Consider the following 21,549-nt stretch of genomic DNA (forward strand, 5'->3'; position numbering starts at 1 on the left):
GAGAGAAGGAAGAAAGAAGAGGAAAGAGAGAGAGAAAGAGGGGAGAGAAATAGTGATGTAAGAGAGACACATCGATTGGTTGCCTCCCAAATGTGTCCAGACCGGGGCTGGGGATGGAACCTACAACCTAGGTATGTGTCTTTGACAGGGAATCGAACTCAAGAACCCTTCAGTCTGAGGGCTGGTGCTCCAACCACTGAGTCATGTCGGCCAGGGCACAAACAATATCTTTTTGTGTGGTCTACAGTCAGATGCTCCAACCCCCCTCACTTGAGAAACTCTGCTGCACCTGACAGCAGGACAAAGTTCACTTCGTTGTGCCACCCCTCCAGCCATGGTGTTGGCCTCTGCCAGCTCTGCTGATCCCAGAAAAGGGGGCAGGTGCTCTCATCCCTTGAGTGAGAATCAAGGGCAATCCCACCTTGTGGGGGGCCTTCTGTGTATACAATTTTGAGGCTTTTTTTTTTTTTAAAGAAGAAGACAAAATTATAAATTAAAAATTAGGTAAATAGACAAGAAAAGAATTCACCACTAATTATTGGAGACTTGGAGAACCGGCATTTCTTTCTATCGTTTTAGGCAATTATTCACAAATGCTTTCATTGAAACACTTCCTGACTGAAACCTGGCTTTCCCTAACCACCTAGAATAATTCATCTCTCAGCCACTCCCGGTGCTGGTGCTCTTGGGACCTGAAGCTGAAGTTTTCTTAGCTTCAGAGTGAAGGATTCCAGTTCCATCCTGGTCTTCTCCTCAGCCAGAGCCAAGAGGCTGATTCACTTTGGTTTACTTACAAGGTGATGCCAGTCCCTGAAGTGAGCATTAGCTTCTATTAGAGACAACATAATTGTCTCTCACATAAAGCAAGACAGTTCTTCCTCTAATGTAACTCTGATCTTACCACTTCTTAGTTATAAAAGCCAGTATTATCATGTTCCTTCCTGGTTCTGGCTTAAATTACTAGAGATTGTATTAGCTTTAAGTGACTCTTCCATTGCCACACAGAAAGGGAAACATCAACTCTTAGTTCTGAATTTTCCCCCTAAAAGAAGAATGTTCCAGGTTTTACTGCCACACATGTGCCCCTGACTCAAGAGGACAAACACGTGGAGTGAAGAAACCATGTTTACAAAGGTCCTCTGCATGGCCTGTGCACCTTACAGACATGTTGGTAACATGCACCAGCACACATGTCCCTGGGTTGCTATTCAACGTGATCTGCACCAAGAATCCCCAAAATGGCTTACAGGATAAGAGAGTGGATAGGCATTGCTGTATATTGGACGCAGAGGGCATTCATGCCAAGCGAAACCTGTGCACACCTAGTGGTGAGAAAGGCACACATTAGTATATTTTAAAAGTAGAATGGCTGCTGAACTGTGTTAAACCTGGAGCTCTCCTTTTTCAATGAGGCAAAGGCATAGCATCCAGGATTCATTCCATGCCAAACTCCCCTGGGGCATAAGTGATGCTGAGAAAGGCTATGAGGGTAACAAGAACATCAAATGGATAGAATAATCTTATTTCTCTGTCTCTCAGTGAAGGCTTTGTTTTGAGTCTGCTCAAGTCAAATAATTACCTGGTGTTGCTCTGAATTGTATCTGAACATGTCTTTTCATGTTAGCTTTGCCCTATCTTTAAGCTTCCACTAGCTTCTCTGGATTATTGAGGGAGGAGGAGAGAAAACAGGGTGCTACTCAGTCTCCTGAACTAATGAGGAGGAGCTGGGGCAAATGGGATTCTGAGGAAGGCCCGGGGCAGCCAATCCAAAAGAGCTGCTGGGTTTTCTAGTCCCTAGCAAGTATCTGGCAACATAACATCTCTGTACCACACCTCCACCCCACCCACTCTCCCACCATGAGTAGCAGATAATTAGTGCATCTGCTCATCTTCTGTAGAGAAGTATTTCGCTTAATATATGTTAACGTAATGCATTGGTCATTTAAAGAAAATGCAAACTATTGAAAGTAAACCAATAAAGCTTTCCTTAGAATGAAACACAAAAATAAGAACAATAAAGGCAATTTGAACTTGAGCTCCTGATAGAACATTCATCACTGCGGACAAGGTTATGTATGAGAAGTGAATTTGCGCCTAGTATTGCTACTCATTGTCCTGCATACTTGTCACAACAGCTCTCTGAGGCAGGCATTATTATGCCAGATTTACACATGTGTGCCCCTGACTCAGAATAAACATGAGGGGGGAAGTGCACTGGGTGGAATAGTGTCCTCCTAGATTCACACCTGCCTGTTACCTCAACATGTGACCTTATTTGGAAATAGGTCTTTGTATGTGTAATCAAGTGAAAATGGGGTCATACTGAATTAGAAAAAACTCTAGTCCAATTGGATATAAATACAGAGAGGAGAACGCTATGTGAAGATGGAGGCAGAGACTGGAGTGCTGCATCTACAAGCCAAAGAGCATCAAGCCGAGAGCTGGCAACACCAGAAGTTAGAAGGGACATTGAAGGGTCCTCCCCGGAGCCTTCAGAGAGGGCATGGCCCTACAGACACCTTGATTTCAGACTTCTGCCTCCAGAACTCTGAGAGAATAAATTCCCATTGTCATAAGCCACCCAGTTTGTGGTCATTTGTTTTGGCAGTCAGGAAAGTAGTACACAGCTGAAGAGACTCCATTTCCAAAAGTCTTGCTGGAGCCCTTATACAGGCACCATGAAGCCAGGTACAGGCTTTTTGCCTGGGCAAGGGAAGCTGCACATTGAACCACACAGGGTCAGTTTGGGGAAGGGACTGGATTCATGACTGACGTGCTTGGTTTTGTCCATTTGGACAAATATGCAGGATTCCAGAGAAAGAGTAAGAGTGAAAAGTGGGAGGATATTCATGAATTTCAGCAGTAAAATTGACATACCTATTTTTTAAATTGTCACTTTATTGTAAAAACAGATTTAGAGTTCCTTTCAAAGATGCAAACAATAGAGCAAGATAAAGTAAATTAAAAAATAAGAGAGATGAGCTTGGCCAGCATGGCTCAGTGGTTGAGCATTGACCTATGAACTAGGTTCATATGCCTGGGTTGCAGGCTCGATCCACAATGTGGGGTGTGCAGGAACAGCCGATCAATGATTTTCTCTCATCATTGATGTTTCTATCTCCCTCTCCCTCTCTGAAATAAATAAATAAATAAATAAATAAATAAATAAATAAATAAATTTAAAAAAATAAGAGATGAAACAGATAAGAAAAATGATGGTGGGAAGCAGCAGCAATAAACTTCCATGACACCCCACTCCTGTACTTTTTCATCCTGTCCAGTGAGAAGATGGGACTCTCTTGGTACAAGCGAGAAATTTCAGGATGAGATAATGCCAAGTTCAGTTTTTTCCCCTAATTTGTGTAAATTCAAAGAAAATTTTAGGCTCTTGCTTCAAGTAGAAATGAAGTCTAACTAGCCTTCTGATTTTCATATCATTTTCAGTGAGTCAGCATTGCTACTGCAGTTGATGAACCAAACAGCAGAGAAAGAAATCTCACCTTTTCTGTGCCCCATGCATCCTTTAAGCATGCTTCTGAAATGCTTTTAAACCAACATCTTTGGAGCATTTGTTTGAAAAAAGGAGAGAATGTGGAATGGTTTAGCATACTGTTGTCTGTGGTTTATCAAGCCACACACAGATGTACTATCGGAGCCGAGACAGTGCCGTCTAACCAGCCTGAGAGTTATTGTTTGATTTGGTGCTGAGTTTTTTTCTGTGTTTATTGGCCATCTCTGGCCACATATGAAGTGTTTATCCTGCTCTGTCTAAGGAAGTAACAGAGAGTAGGGAGTAGGAATAAATACTAGACATACCTATGTAGGAGCCTCAAGTCTAGAATAATTTGGTATTGCTCTGCATTGGGCATCACCCCCAAAATCATCATTTGGGGACTAACCGTATGTAAACTTCCTTGAGTTGTGCTGTGCTGTAGCAATAGGAACCTCTAATCCTATTTCAAATATCATATATTCGTGTGTGTGTGTGTGTGTGTGTGTGTGTGAGTGAGTGAATGTGTTTGTGTTACAGGCAATCCTATTCACATGGCTCTCTACATTCTGGAAAGAAAATGAACTTGTACATTTGGAGGATATTTTAGAAACTAAGGTCCAGGAAAATGCTCTGCTCCTCACTAAGTGCTCATTGCTTGAATAACCGTACTTTGACAGCAAAGAACAATATAGTGGCTGTATTCCTGATTTATTTATTTTTTAAAGGAAGTCTTTTAGATTTAAAAACAGCTTCCCCTCCAACAACAAAATGTGCCCATTAAGACTTAGTTCATTTATTGCTGATGTTAATTAAACTTTTCACAGTTAAGGTGATTACTCTTAATGAAAGATTAACTATAGTCTCCCAGTGAAGATAGCACCAGAAGTGAGACACGCAGGGTGGCGGGACCTGACCCAGCATGTCGTGCTGGGGTGTGACAGTCCTGTAGATGGCACTGCAGCACTTCCACAAACCCTCTGGCGGGCTTTCCAAGGCAGGGAATGAGGGATGCAAAGGATAAAAGCTGCAGCGAGATCAGGCTTTGCCCTCCAGCCAGCAATTTAACTAAGTCGCTGGTTCGCTACTCAATTTCATAGTCGCCCTCTAAATGAATCTTTTCTGAACTCAGCAAAAGTACAAACTGTTTCTCCATACACCCAAATTGTCTTGTTGGTGAAGTAGGTTTTTATTTTTCATGCCTCCTATTTTCTTGGATTTCAGAGTTATTTTGAGGAGATCTGACTTAAACATTCCTCTTCTTAATTGTAAAAGCAGTTAGCTTAGCTGTTGAATACTCTTTAAGAGAGAGTGAAAATCTCCAAAATGAGATGATCATAAACTAAATTTATCATAGAAGTCAACACAGCACAATCCAAAATAAAGATCTTTCTGCATAAACACCATGTCCAGATTCTACAATTCTTTTTCTCTTGTTCTGATTACTTCCCTTTATTCTTTCTTTTAAAAAGTCTTTATTGTTGAAAGTATTACATATGTCCCCTTTGTACCCCCATTGACTTTTTCTAGCCTCGGGCTTTCACCACCTTATTGTCTGTGTCCATGGGGTTATGCATATATGCATTCAAGTTCTTTGGTTGATCTCTTCCCACCCACGCACACTCCCCCATCTTCCTTCTGAGGTTCTACAGTCTTAAACCTTTTATTAAAAACTGTTCTCCACTATGCTTAGAGGACCTGGATGACTGAGAAATGAAATGCAATCTAGCAATCATAGATTTAGGTAATTTATAATGAAATGACGGTGTGATGGTAGTTATTTTTCTAATTGTTTTGACCTTTAAAGCTAGATAAAGGTTAAATTCTACTGTAGAGTAATGGTAGTTCTGAAAGAATTTGTGGCTTTGTGTTAGTCATTTCAAGCTAAAATTTTCCCTCCCACCTCCCCAAACATTCCTCCTCCCTTCAGCAAGCAGCTGTGCATATTTCACATTTCACACATTTATGATATATTTGCTCTGTTAACAGAGCTATGTTTCAGTGAATTGGGATATCTGTTGTAACTGTGAGAAGGGCTTTCCTCCTATAACTTTTTACTACATATGCACAAAATGTATGTATATCAAGAAATGTCAAGTTTAGGAATGAATCATGCATAGGAATTTGTTGTTGGCATAATTAAAAATTTTATAGGCAGGATCCTGTACATCATACACAATCAATACATTCTGTTGTATAAATGAAAGCTTAAATGGAAGTGAAAATGAAGTAAATATGGTAAATAAACTAGAGGAAGAAGAGACATCAACTAGCCATTTAAAAGCCCAGAAAAAATATCAGGGAGATTTCAGAGAAATGGAAATTCAGAGGAGGCCAGAGTAGATAGAAAGAATGGTGCTGGGCTTATGTTCTTACAGGTATAGAAATAAGGCTAAAGAAGAGATCAAAGAACCTAGAAAGGATGAAGGAAAGGCATGTCAATATGCATCAGAGGAGATTAACAAAAAGCTGATGGTACAAACTTGACCAGTAAAAGAAAGATTAGGGAATCTGGAAATTAGGGCAGAACATCAACAGAAGGCAATTACACAGCTGACAAATGGATCCTAGAGGAGGGAAGGGTTGAGGGCTATAATAGAGGGAACGGTGTGTAACTCATCAATTAGATATCTTAGCAGGTCTTTTATGGCCAAGTCAATGCTTTCTTTTTAAGGCTTCAGATGAGGGTGCATTTGTGTGGAGTAACAGCTCATAAAAGGGAATAGTCCATTTTTATTCCATGACAAAGAAAACAAACCCACAATAACAACAACCGTCAATTGCTCCGAAGTACTAAAATAAATATTACCTCCTGTGAGTCAAAGGCCTGCTTATATTGAAACTAGTCTAGAATTATTGATCAAGAGAAAGCTAATTAGAAATTGTCAGGGCCTCCCTCAGACTATGATGCAAGGTTGAATTAGTTGTCTTTGTTGGGCATTGATGACAAAATATGATCCTTGTAAAAAACAAGAGACCCTCAATAGTAGGTACCAGACAGCAGGATGCAGCTGATTTAATGCTGCCATTTAAGTGTGGGAGGAGGGGCATTTTGATGCCAAGACAGTTTAATATAATTTTTCTTTTTTTAGACATTTTTTAATATCAAAAACTTTAAACTACTAAGCAATGGGGTTAAATAACATTCTCACATCAATTGACCACCTCACTTAATATTTAGCTGAAGCTCAGGGACAAGGTAAGGCTTCAGAATGAAATCAGGCTGAGGAATTGGATGAAAGCCACTATGGAGTGAAGATAGGGTAAGGAAGGAGTGAAGAAAGAAATTGGTTGAGGCTCAGGGTGGAATAAGTTTAAGAAGTGTTCACTACATTCACACATCTAGGTATGTCGAAATGGATGACTCAAAAAGACTGTGTCCAAATGCCCTGCTTTGATTCTGGGAGATGTTAGATTGACTACAGTGAGGGAAGTTATGTTGTACCAGGTCATTTTATACCTAGGTTCAAACTACTTTCATGATTAATTACTTAAGGTGGCATTTCTTTAACATTCTGTGTGCTATGAATTTTTCCTTCTCCCGCTCTCCTTCCTTGCTTCTTTCCTTCCCTTTTCCCTTCACCCCCTCTCTATTTCCTCCCACTCTTACATCTCCTTTCATCCTTCCTACATCTTCTTTCATCCTTCCTTTCCCTCTCTCTCTTCTTTTATTCTTTCCTCTTTCTTTTCTTCACTCCTTCCCTTGTTCTTCCTCTTTTTCCTTTCTTCCCTTTATCCTTCCTTTTTTTTCTTCCTTCTTTCATTTTCTTCTCCCTCCCTCCTCTTATTTCTTCTCTCTTTTCTTCTTTCTTTGCTTCCTTCCTTCTCTCCTCCAGCATTCCCTATCCTCTTCCTTCCTTCTCTCCTCCAGCATTCCCTATCCTCTTCCTTCCTTCCTTCCTTCCTTCCTTCCTTCCTTCCTTCCTTCCTTCCTTCCTTCCTTCCTTCCTTCCTTCCTTTCTTCTTTGTATTCAAACTTTATTATTATACACTATGTGGTAGGCCCTTTGTTAAGCATCTAAGAGAATTTTACATCATTTGAGAAATGCCAAAAGAAATTTGCAGAAATTTGTAGATGTGTCAAACACTTTTTCCAAACCACTATACTCTGCTCCTTTCACACATTTAAAGAAGTAATTTAAAAGGTGATCCTTGTTTAACATCTCCACAAAAGTTTTTTCCCCCATTTATATTAATGAAAAAAGTGCTATTTGTATTTAGATACAAGGACTAAAGTTATTTTCTTGTGATTGTTCATCTGTGTATTCCCAAGATTTCAATGGAAGTAGAAAGACTAAAATAGTAAGGACATTACAGATCAAGAAACCATCCTGAGGAGCTTCTGTGCTGAACCTGGTGCCTTAATGTAGGATAATAGGCTTTTAGAAGTAAAGACTTGTTAAAAAGTTAATTAAAAAAATTAATTGCCCTGACGTTCCAGAAGCCTATCCACTATGCAATCTGAAAATCATAGACCTCAAACATTACAAACATTACAATTAATCCTCAGACATTTCATGGTGATTATACTATTTATAGAGGATACCTGATTAGCTCTCTTTAATTTGGTAGTTCTTCTATCATTTTTGCCAAAATAATTTTTGTCTGGCTTATTTCAGTGAAAGCTGGAGTAGGGTACAATATTTTAATTCTGTCATGCCACTAATCCAACCAGACTGTCTTTGTATTACGTCTACATAGCAATGATAATAACCATCATTCATATCATGGGGTATGAAGCCCTTTTACATATGTTAATTCACTTAATACCTAATGCAGTCTGTAAGGTGAGTATTATCATAACATTTTAAAAGATTATTTAACTAACCCAAGCTCACATAGAAAAACAGAGTTGCTGGACCTTGACCACAGATTTAGTCTAAGTCAGTAAAGTATTTTCGAATTGAATTCCTGTCCCTTGCCAGCTTGATTTTTGCCAACTCCAGAATGAATGTTACTGTGTCATGTAAGTCTATTAAATACATATGAACACATCCATGAGTTTGGGTTTATGTGAGTGTCCTCCTTACTCCTGTCCTGGTTCTGGGCCCATCTAGAAGCCACAATAGACCAGGAGTCCTAGACTTCCTGCTGACTCCATAGGCTGGGACTTGGCAGTCATGTTTCTGCCTCTAAACTCCAGCCATCATCACATTACTAGTTGCTTTAAGACTTGAAGACTATTTTAAGCTTTGCCATGTCATTATTTTTATTTTATATATATGATGATGATCATCATCCATATATCACTAAGATGATCACCAAGAATACTGATTGTATTGGGGAGACAAGGATCAAAATTTGAGGATTAGATTTTGAAATGTTCTGACTTCTGCTCTGAGGGGATAATACAGTATTTCTAAGTAACCACTTTTAGTGGTTACACAAAACCATATTAAGAAAGTTACTCAATTTAACTACCTGCCATTAAGAGAATTCCATAAATCCTGAGATGAGACCTGGGCCTAGGAACTATTTTAACTACCTTCATTGCACACTAATTAACCATTTGCCAGGCAAAAGCTCCCTATTGTAAGACATAATCATAAAATAACTTTTAAGAAAAACTTAATGAAAACTTTAGTTTAGAGGCTTTGGTACACATGGGTATCCCTTTCTATTAGGATCAGTTTGTTTCTGAATATACTAAGGAATGAATATTAAATTTAATTTCTCCCTAAGTGACATTTTTTTCCATCTTTAGATACATCATATAGTAAATTTTGCTCTGTGGTCCGAATTATTTGCTCATCTATTAAACATTTATCATGCACTTACTAGATGCAGGGTTCTGGGCTATGTTGTGGAGATATAAAGACAAACCAGATCATATTTTCCTTCTAGGAGTTTATACTCTAATTAGAAAAAAATGGATTATTGGGGTCTAAACACATATGTGCTCTCATTAATTAACATATGAACCAGAACAGACTCTGATTGGATACTTCATTATAACTTTTATCCTGGGGACCAATCTCCATTGATCTCTCTGCATGACTTGTTAGCAGAGGCACTGGCAGTCTTTGCTTCTGGTGTTTGTTTAGAGAACAGCTTGAGAAAGTAAGAATAATATTTCTCTAGGGACCAGAGAGCTGATTTGTTTACTTTCCCGTATAACAAAGATAATGTGTCCTTATGGGGCAAAAGTTGGCATAGGTTTGCTTGCAGCGCATTAGAGAAGATTTGGGATCCCTAAGCGTGATTTCCCAGCTCTGGTGCCAACCCACTGCATGCTCGGCATCGTCTTCAGCTATGTCATGTCGAGGCAGGAGGGAGAGGAGCACGGACATACCCACAGAGCTTGTGCTGTGTGCTGTGGTGCGAGTTATACAGTCCTTGTTTCTGACCCAGGAGGCTCATGTCTTCTGCTAGCGTCTATGGAACTGTGCCTGGGTAACTTGTCACCTCACAAGTAGGGGGAAAAAAAATCTCTGACCTTTCACAGGTCTTGACGCTTTAATCCCTGCATTTGGAATGCATCTGAATACCATACGTTTTCAAAAGAAAACCTCCTGGAGAAGTATATCTTCCAATCTTTCCTTCATACTTCATCTTTGTCAATATAAAGTGAGAGTCTGGGTTGCCGAACTTATCCAAATGGGCTGTAAAACAAACATTTGGAGAGGGAAATTGAATCACATTATAATAATAAATAACTGTAATGTTCTCATTTACTAATGTTCCCCTTCATTTGTAATTTAGTCTACATTACTATGAAAAATATCTGCTTTATTCTACTCAGAGGTGAATGATGACAAATTAAATACCTAAAATGTGAGTTTATTACAGCAAACAGCAAAGTATTACTTTAACCCTGTTATTAATGCATAGTTCAGGAAAATAAAATTGACTTTTTAAAAAGCAAGAGTAATAGTCTAGTACCGGATTCTAGAAATCAGTGCTCAGTAACTTCTGAGCTTTTGTTCTTAATTTATAACCCATGAAGAATATATATATTTTTTCATTTTGTTTTGTTTTGCCAGCACCAGAGAATGTACTGAGTTTCAGATATCTTGGTGTAGAACATAGGGAAAATATGGTTAAGCTTGCATTTTTAATAAAAATCACAGTCTCTGAGTAATTTAGGTAAAAAATGTGGCTGAACCCAGTGCTTAGAAGTGGTAAACAGATAAGACCAGTCATAATATTTATTTGATTTAGCAATCAAAGCAATAAACTACATGAGACTTAGCAAACCAAGCAACTCCAACTGAGCAACAAAGGGGGATAAAGAAGTAATGGTGAAAGCAGAGGGCACCCACATTGATTGCTAATTGTTGCATATCCCATGCAGAGAAATAGAGATGGCCAGGATCCCAATCTCTGCATTTCCAATCAGCATTGCTGATACTGTGGTTTTCTGAAGAAGCTCTACAATCAGTTTAGTTGGGGATTTGGCCCAACCACTTCTCTAGTTTCCTCTCATGGGGATCTTGTTTCCAAATGCAGTGAACCAGAATAGACAAAATGGGAGCCTCAACAATTCCCTTTGTGATTCTATCTCCAGACCCAGGAGTGAGACAAAGGACTCCGTGGGCTCTTTCCCCGGGTCACATCCTCATCTTCCTCAGAGTTTTCTTTTCTTTTTGGGTGCTCAAAAGATGAATCCAAAGGAAGAAAGTTCTCATTTCAGCCTACAGCAGAACAGCCTTAAATCGCCTATTCTAAGCTTCCTTTCCTTCTTTCCCCCTTGAGCTTTAGAACTTTATGTCCTCTCTCTGGAAAATAAAGTCTCTCTCCCCACTAAAGGAATGTATCCTTCTTGAAGTCTTAAAGAAAGTAATCACTAAAGGTATGTGCAAATCAATGTCCTCTTCAAGTTTCTTTTTCTTATTCTTCTCAGGATCAGCCTAGGGGACTTCTGGTTACACTCTAACTCACCTTTGGCAGATTCTGCCTGGGGTGCCCATCAGAGCTTCTGCAGTTTCTTCTGCATCTCCCAAACTGGATTAATTTTACCCTCACTGTTTCATATGCTTTACTTTTGCAAAGTTCCACAGGGACACCATAGGGATGCATGAATGCAAGTTCCATTCCAGCAACACTTGAAAAACTCAAGTACATTTCCTTAAAACATGTGACCATGCAACAGTTTATAATATAAACATTAAATATTAATTTCCATAAACCATAGAATGTCCCAAATAAAGTTAGTTTTTCCAAGATCCATTACATGTTACATTTTAGATTCTGGTTCTCAACCCTAGCCACACATTAAAATTTCACAGAGGGATGTTAAAAGTATTGCCTCCCAGCCCTCATCCCAAACCTACCAAATACCCTACCAAATGCCTGGGAATGGGACCCAGATATTGATAATTCTTTGAAAGGGTTGAAAAATCAATGATGGAGCCTGGCTGGTGTGGTTCAGTGACTGAGTATTAACCTGTAAACCAGGAGGTTAAGATTCAATTCCTGGTCAGGGCACTTGCCCAGGTTTTGGGCTCAATCCCCAGTAGGGGGCGTGCAGGAGTCAGCCATCAATGATTTTCTCTCATCATTGATGTTTCTATCTCCCTCTTCATTCCTCTCTTTGAAATCAATTAAAAAAAATCAATGACAAAAACAATCTAAATTTATTTCCAGCTTAAATCACAACACAGATTCCATTAGCTGGAGGAAGAGCATAGAATGATAAGGGAATGGGAGAAGAGAGAGAGAAGTCAAGATCTTGATCTGAACTCTTCTAGGATCCCCCAAAATCCATACCAGTTAGCCAGAATGCACCGCCTGCCACCTTAGAAATGAGAACTTATTTGAGATACCTTTTTTTTTTAAAGTTTCAGTGTATATTAAGCTTTTCATGCTGCAGAAGGGAAAACAAACTTCAAGAGCCCTGTGTGCTGAGGGAATTACACACAGGGAAGGCCAGGTCTGTCTAAGCAGCCAGGCCCCTGCATTTCTCCCCATATCATATTCTCTTTCAGAGAAGGAGAAAATAAAAAAAAAGAGTAAAACCAAATGAGGTAAGATTCAATCATAAGTGAAATGCGTTGATGAGGGATATTTGTTAGGGGAACAAAATATTAAAATTCTTCCTTACTTAAAAGTTTGTGCTCAAAGTTAAAAAGATTTCCATGCTTAATGAAAATTGTCTTGTTTACACATCACTATGATAATATCATTAATTCTTTTATGGAGGTTCAGAAACAGGACCTTGTTCTCTTTCTTACCCACAAAGAATACATGGATGGGGTTCGTTTCCTTGATGTTCTGGGAGAAGAAATATTTGAGACCCTTCTTAGAATGTCTCAGGTCTGCTGTGCCGCGGCCATGTCCATCACAAAGTTTATACATGGATTCCAAGTGCCTGACTGTGATTTTGTCAATGTAACTTTCACAAGTTGGAAACTTATACTTGGAGAAAAGATGAGATAAAGCAATCATTTCTCACCCTTTTCTTCAGGAGAAATGGCACAGCAGCTGCAAAAATCATGCCTGTATAACTGTACTCCTAGAATACTCTCGATTGGTTTGGTAGATTTATCTGATGACAAACCATAATTGAGGGACACATTGATTAATTGATCTGTTACTAGCTTGTAAGGCTCTCTATGGCAATGAAGAATATGTGGTATGCAGATCAGCTTTTAATTATTTTTATTTAGAGGCCCGTCAGATGAAATGAGTGACTCGGCAGTATCATCATTGATCTGTGGCACAGAAAGGAATAGTTCACATTGTACACTGGTTTAAAATATTCATTCTAGAAGTCTAGAATGGCACTTTGCCCTATAAGGCTTTGACCTGTGTACAATGCAAATTATTATAACAACCTGCATTTGTGTCTAGCTTTGCAATTTACACATTATTTTCTCATGCATTATATCATTTTACCCTGACAATAAGTCTGAGAGGTAGACCAGACAGGTGTTATTTTCTCCCTTTTACAAGCCGAGAGACTAAGGCAAAGAGAGATTTTTTCCCCCCAGTAATTTGCCTTGTTTCAGTCTGCAGAGCATGGAGAGCAAAACAGAGTTTGATATTATTTAGTGAATTCTGGTTGGCCAAACATATTTTATGCATTAATCACCACTCCAGGCAACATCATACTTATCAACACTGTCTCTTAGTAGGAAATGTGCTGACAGAGAACCTGCATTATAATGTGACATATTATTACATGGATTTGAGGTGCTAAAAGGTCTTATCTCTCCCAATTTGATTACTAAGTATAGGAAAAGCTCAAGATAAAATCCATTAACCAGAGTTATGAAAGATTTTCCCACTGTATTTATAAAACCCATGAAAAAAGACATTGCTATCAACACAGAGCCAGCACAAAATTAGTGTGAAAGTTTGACACTCAGGGAAACAGAGGCTGAATGTAGAGTATTAATGTTGAACGTGTGTACCACGTGATCAAATAAGAATTACTGAGTACTCTCTGTGAGCCCAGAGGCATGCTACCTGCTTCCAGGTTGGAAACAAGTTCCCCCCACACACAGCCTTTACAATCTAATTAGGGTTTTTTAATCACTGAATAACTTATGCCAGTGGTCGGCAAACTGCGGCTCACAAGCCACATGCGGCTCTTTGGCCCCTTGAGTGTGGCTCTTCCACAAAATACCGACTTCTGCGCATGGGCCATGAAGTTTCAATTGCACTGTATGTGCGCGCCTGCACGTGGTATTTTGTGGAAGAGCCACACTCAAGGGGCCAAAGAACCACATGTGGCTCGCGAGCCACAGTTTGCCGACCACTGACTTATGCCATTCCATTCCTTAATGAGAAGTGAAGAGTTGGGAGCATATGGAATTATAACTGCTCTGGTAATATTAAAGATAATAACAAGTAGAAATATAGACAGTTCTTTCCTGCCCTGTTTGCCTGGGCTTATTTGTCAGAGCATCATAACCTGAACAAAAGTGGTGTCCATAGCAATCTGCACTAGGGAAGTAATATTTTCATCCTTTTAAATGTAGGTCTATAAGCCAAAGTGACAACTGACAACAGTTCAAAGAAAGGTCAGAAAACAAGTATGCAGCTGGATTTGTTTAGAGTTTACCTTATATTTCTTTGACAAACGAAACTATTGGCCTCAATCACATAACCTGCAGCTCTTCCCATCTTAACAAATGGCAGCCAGAGCGGAAGATGATTATGATGTGTACTAGTATGTTTGTTTTTCTTTCCCTCCATGCCCTTCCCACTGAAATGGCTACATAGTTTTCAAAGAGAAGCATAATTTTCAAGGGAAGGTGAGTTTCCTTCTCACTAGAAAACATGTAGTTTTGTTTTTTTTTACAGAATTGAAAAAAGATGAATAATAGGGTTGTTCAGAATTAAAAATAACTGCCTTTGAAAAGAGAAAAAAAGAAGTCCATCGTAGGAAAGGGAGTTTTGACATGACAGTGCTGTCCAGGCTGCCCATGGAATTAAGGGAGCTAGAAGTATAATTACAGTTTTGATTCTCCTGGGAATAATTATGGGATTAGAGGTTCCAGGGAGGACAAAGAGACAGTGTCAATAGAGTAATAAAACTCTTTCTTTAATGCCAAGACATTGACAAATAGCTCCTACAAAAGACAAGATTTTGTTCTAAACCTTAGCATCCCTGGCCCCAGTGCCTCCTCTCTACTCACCTTCAGGTATGGCTGAGGTTCCTGCTTTCTTCCCTTTCAGACCCCTCCTTCTAAAGTGTGACCACCCTCAAGAGAACACATACTGATAATCTTAACTATCCCATAATATGATCCCCACCTTGCTTTCTGCCACCTTCATGTAATCTTTCTTCCCTTCCCTCCTCACTTTCAAATTCATAAGAGAAACTGCAGAACTGTTATACTCTGGAGCATTGGAGATCTTGCTCCCCAGCACACATAGCCTGTCTGGTTCAAATAAACTCATAGAAATTCTCTACAGGTTTGGATGTTTCTTACGTTTGCAAAGTGCTTTAGCAATGGGGTTGAGGAGTCCTGGTCAGAGGCATGGAGAAAATGAAAAGCTGTCAGGACAATAGAGCATGATTCTTAGCTTACCCATCTGGTAGGAGTCCCTAGGTAGTGCTGATGGGAGCTATTGGCACAGACCTGAAATTCTGTGTTTAAAACCAGTGGAAAGGTTAGGTCTGTAAAGTCCAAACAACTTGTATTAAACTAATTCTCCTGATGGCAGCCCTTACAGACCGTGTCTCTGTAAGTATATCCAAAAGCTAGCAAGAACTGGAGGGGATTCAATACTTGAAAAAATAAAATGATACTGGGTGAAGTCCACATATACAAGCCTCTTCTCCTGAAGGCACTTCTTCCTGTCCTCATGAGGCTTATGGAAAAATCACAGTCTTATTGACCTGAGAAATTAGAAAGCAAAGTTTGGAATGCTGGGTGGCTGGAAATTGAGACAAAATATCTCTGAAAGGAAAGAGTCAAACAGTCTAGACTTACCCTATTAGATTTCAGAACATTTTATAAAATCACAATACTCAAGATAAGGTAGAATCAGCATAAGGAAGAAATAAAGAACTAGAATAAAATAGAGTCCAGATGTAGACCCACATATATACGGTCAATAGATTTCAACTAAGGAGTAAATTAATTTAATTGGAGAAGATATTTTTCAATAAGTGTGTGGAACAACTGGAAAATAACATCAGCAAATGGAAAAAATGAATCTTGATCTCTATTTCATATTATGCACAAAAATAAATTTGAGACAAATTGTAATCTAAATGTAAATTCTAAAACTCTGAAATTTCTAGAAGAAAATACATGAGAATATATTTGTTACTTAGAAATAGGCAAAGATAGATTATTTATTAGAGACACATGGATCTTTATTTTACTCAGTGATTTATAATTCATTAAGCCAATATTGAGTTTCATGCTCAATGATCAGATTTGGCCAGAGGGAGCCCCTTAAATTGGATCCTATGTCCTTTTGATGTGTCCTCATTATTCTTTGAGCACATCTTCATTTCCTGATGCAGAAAGATGTTCCAGACTAATTTTATTCTTTCCTTCCCCATGCTTAAGAATCAGCTATTTCTCTAAGGAACTCTGGTTTCTTTTAGCTGAGAATGCTATAAATCTAGGCCTTTACTTTGACCAGATAAACAGATGTCATATTTAATTGCATGATTGTTGGGACAATGGATTTCAAAATACATTTATGGATAGCCTCTGTAGGTTGTCCACCATACTCTCAAGTTCATTTAGAATATGACCCTCTCCCTTGAAAAAACTACATTTCATTAGAGAGATAAAACCAACATATCTAAGAGAGAACTAGAATAGAAATATATTTGCTTGCTCAATGTACAGCCTCGAATTGCCATGGGATTCCATAAGAGAGGCACTGATTAACTTTTAGAATGGAGAGCAGGTATGATCAGAGCCTGGAGGGAGCACAGTATCCCCTGGGACAGTGAGTAGATTAGATTAGTGGGTGAATGATGAAGAAGGCTGGACAGGGTGATGAGGATAATTTTATTTTATCAGAAAAATGTGAGAATTACCTGTTAGACAGCCAGCTTGTCTTACCCCATCAGCCTGCCTTCTACCTAGAGTGGTTGGCTGCCCATCCATTTTTAGCAAAATGGGTTGTTTCACTAGAACACTGAGACACACTAATAAGAAAATAGTGAAACTCCCTATTTTGATTCCTTCCAAAGACAGCTTTGTGGCTCTCAGGTTAAGAACTGAGTGCCCAGAATTGGGCATTCATTTTCCTGAGGTCAATAACAGATCCCCAAATTCTCATTTTACAGTCTTTAAACATATACTACAATCAAGTTAGACATAATTTGAAAATCACTTCTCTTTCAGATCTAGGTCTGATAATGTCCCTTCATTTCTGTCATAGCCTTAGAGAATTTTCCCTGGCATCGCCAAGGAGATAGGCCACAGATGTCACAAAATCTTTTAGAGGCTTAGAGTTAAAACCGAGAGACTCAGGCTAAAAGAAGCACTACATTGGAGAGAGGACAGGGGAAATGTGGAAAGTCCTCTTATAGCTCCAGTTTCAGGAGATGTCAAAGGACTTTCTAGATTCCAGTGATTGTGTACTATTGATATGCAAATCAATAATTAATCTGTAAGTGGACCACAGGAGAATGAGCACTTACTTAATTTTGTCTGAACATTATGGTAAATGTTTTACAAGTAGTTTTTCCTTTAATCCGCATAGCAAACCTATAATGCGGGTGTTGTGATGAATTTACAAATGCAGAAACCAAGGCACATGAGATTGTCTTAGGTCAGGTTGCCCTGGAAACAGATTCCGTGATTTGTGCGCAGAAGATTTATGTGTGCCCGTGGAAGAGCGACGGGAGCACAGCCGGGCAGAGACAAAAGCTGGATTGTGATGATGAGACAGAGGCCTCAGCAAATCCTCTGTGGTGCTCTGGCACTGAGATGGCCTTTGAGAGTTGCATCTTATCAAGGGTGAAGGGGCTGGGTTTTTAAAATGTCTCATGGCCCAGTCATTGAATACCAGCTCATCCCAAGGAGGGGCAGCTCCATTTGGCTGAGATCTGTCATCAGCACATTCTCAGAAGGTAGCAGAACCAGTTCCCCAGTCTTAAAGGGGGAATCTAGATGACACATGAAATCACCCACACAGTCTACCCCCAGGATTCACTTGTTTCATATAGTAAGTTCCCCTCCTAGGGAAACAACTCCTCCAAAATTCTGATTGAACCTGTTTTATTAAGAAACTTAGAAAGGAAATGTTAGTGAGTCCAGCCCAGCTCCTTGACACCATAGCTGTCTGAAAGTCACTACTGGTACTCATCTTCTCCTTCCTGTACTACCCATTTTAGATTCCCTTCACCCATGGTTGACACTTCCGCTAGACTATGTGGCTTACCTGGCAGGGTTACCCAGGCTCTCATCCCTGAGGGTTCTGAGCCCCTGGTCATCATGCCTCTCATGCCATGGCTGCTATACTTCTCCATTTACCATCAAAATTGGGTGGGATAGTATCAAGAGAAAGCCCACGGGTTACCTGGTGCCAACCATGCTCTTTCCCACCCCATTGTGTAAAAGCAGTCCTGCTTCTTCCTTATTAATCTTTCCAATCTCATGATACTTTTCTTTACCTTCTTGTCTCTTAGCACAAAGGACTCAAAGAAATTGAGAGGTAGTTTTACTTTAAGTTAAATAAGATTCTAACCAGGTTCCCTAGTAGAAGCATTTTCTTTCTAAGAACCAAGACCTCTGGATGCCAGAACCTAAAGGTGCAGGATTAGGAAGCACAAATTGCCCAGGTAGTCCCTGGGAATGACGATAAGAAGGGCCTCTGCTGCTTCTACCCCCTGCTTCCTGGACTTATTGGAACACCACACACCACACAATGGTTGTTGCTTAAGGATGTATATTGCCTCTTGGATGATGCTCATCATTCTCATGGGATCATCTCCAAGATGTTCCATTGCTCTATCAGGCTGGCAGTTGCTGAAGCAATGTTATTCAGTATCCCATGTCAGTGGAATAAACACTATGTAAGCCCTCAATAATGGTGTTTGACAAAGTCCTGCGGGCAGAAAAGACAAACTCATACTCTGTAATAGCGCACTATGTCTGGGAGCATAAAAGGGGATTTTACCTATGCAGTGAGAGCAGCAGAAGTTGTGATAGGAGGAAAGGTAATAGGGGTGGCAGCAGGCTGAATCCCAGCAGCAGTACTTTTGAGGAGAAATCTCGAGTAGCTGCAGCAGAAGCAGGAACTATCTGGGGACAGCATCACTCAAGCCATTAGGTGGGAGATGGCAAGACCACTGCATCCAGTTGAAGGTGAAGGACTCCACAGAGAACATGTGGTCTGGAGTAGGAATTTGAGTTTCCCTGCCAGAGAAAGAGAAGGGACCCAGTCATTCCCTTCCAGTCAGAGACAAGGCTATTTTTGTTAGCATTGTTATTGTTTTTATTAGTCATGTCCCTTGATTATTCTCATCTGTGTGGGTTTTTTTTTCCAGAAACATGGGTTATACAAGGTCATATTATATTTCAAGTTTAGCCTCGATGGTATTGTTGAGAGAGCTGATGCTTAGTGTGACTTCGGACCTGGGGTGTGAATTCACAGAAACTCTTCCCCTTTTATTTGTACCTCAGTTTCCAGAGTTTGAAAAATCACACTGAAATAAATCAGATGCAATTTGGTGATGCTGAAAGGTCTGATTCTAATGCAAATATTTTCAGAAGGAACATGGGAAATGTCAAAAATTGTCAGTTCAGCAAGTATCTTTTGCTGATAATGCTCTCCACAGTAAATTTCCACTGGTTCTCTCTCTTATTGTCAGTTGAACAAAACACTTGCATGCTTTGCTGGTTTCTAACTAATGAGTTGGCTTTGCTCTTTTAAAACAGTAATATATAATAGAGAGCATCTATTGAGTCAATAAACTTTTACTCAGAACCATCTTAATGACAAACAGCACAACATCACATGAAATAAGGTTAAAGGTTCTTAAACTGAATCTTATCTCTGGTTTTGAATCTTTCCACAGGCATGCAAGAATAATAAAAGGAATCACACTATATTTTCTATGCCTGAGGAAGTACAAAGATATTTTTCTGACACTTTCTTCTTTTTGGAATTTTAAAGTAAAATGGCCAAAACGTAAGTTTTTAAAAATGGCATTTAAATGTGCAATTTCAATACTGGAAATGGAAAGGTCCACCTGCAACTATTTTTTAAAATTTAGTCATTAAATTAATTCCTGAACACTTTTATGATTTCTTTGGTGGTTATTTAAATATTTTTATAACAAACACACTGGCATCTTGTTTTGTTTAGAACATGAATAATTTGCTACCTTCTCAGATATTTGATATTTGTCAAGCAAGGTATCCTGCCTTCTCCAGTCTGCCTTTATTCCATGGGGACATGTAGGATTTTAATATCTTGTTGGATTTAATGTCATTTCACTGTCACAAGCCACCTGCTGGTTTCATATTTTGCACATCCCTTAGCTTAAGCATCAACATCAAAGCTCAGTGTTGTCATCGTCATCCTATTAGCACTCCACTCAGTCTCTTTCAGACAGATGCTCTTCTAATAATGTATACATGTCAAAACCAGCCAAATGCCACATTTTCCTTGACATGTGGGAAAGTTGGCCAAGTCATAGTATCACATCAGTTACATTGAATAGAGGTCTCATGACTGCTTCCTCTTCTCTGGTCTTCCCTTAGTTCACAAAATGTCTTCTAATCTCAAAATGTCCTGTTGACTAGCAGTCTACTTTCTAGTCTCTCTTTCATCCTTTATTCTTGTACTCACTACTACAAGAACTAACTTTCCCAAACATTTCCAACCAGAAATCTTTAATGTCCTTGAGAAAAATGTAATATTGCTGTGTTTTCAAACTATTTTGATATTGTTTGCATGATACTTTTCTGAAAGAAGACTAATTGGAACACCAGAAAAGAACAGAGGATGTTGCCTGAGCATTCCTTAGCTCAGCATATTCTAGTTCTTTCTATTCTTCAAATGAGGCAGAATCCTAGAAATTCAAGGGCATGTTCAACAGTTCATAAGCTTTCAAAAGAAAATTTAAGCCAATCTTTGATAAGGTACTTAGAAAATATCCACATAGTAGGCCCCAAACACAACAACAACAAAAACAATAAAAGAAATTGTTTACGGCCTAGAGGTTAACTCCCCTGGCCTAAGATCAGAGAAATCTCTAGTAGTGATGAAGGTGATATCTGCGAAGTTTGTGTAGGAAAATATGATGGCAAAGAACATGCCTGTCCTTACAGCCAGAATAGAAATGCCTTCCCAAGATGATGAGGGACAGGAGTACTGAGTAAGTCAGGGTCACTTCAGAGCTGAAGTATAGGTTTGATCGTAGGTCTTAGGATAAAGCCTAAAAGAAGTTGAGGGGACTCCTGCAAGGGACTGACATCTCCAAAAATGTGACCTTATTTGGAAATAGGGTCTTTGTAGATGTAATTAACTAAGATGATGTCATATTAGATAAGGTAAGCCCTAAGTCCAATGACTGGTGTTTTAAAGAAGGCCATGTGAACATCCAGAAACATAGACACACAGGAAAGAAGGTCATGTGACAACAAAGGCAGAGATTGGAGTGGTGAATCAACAAGCCAAGCAAT

This window comes from Myotis daubentonii, chromosome 2 (assembly GCF_963259705.1).
Source record: "Myotis daubentonii chromosome 2, mMyoDau2.1, whole genome shotgun sequence".
In the NCBI taxonomy this organism is placed as follows: domain Eukaryota; kingdom Metazoa; phylum Chordata; class Mammalia; order Chiroptera; family Vespertilionidae; genus Myotis; species Myotis daubentonii.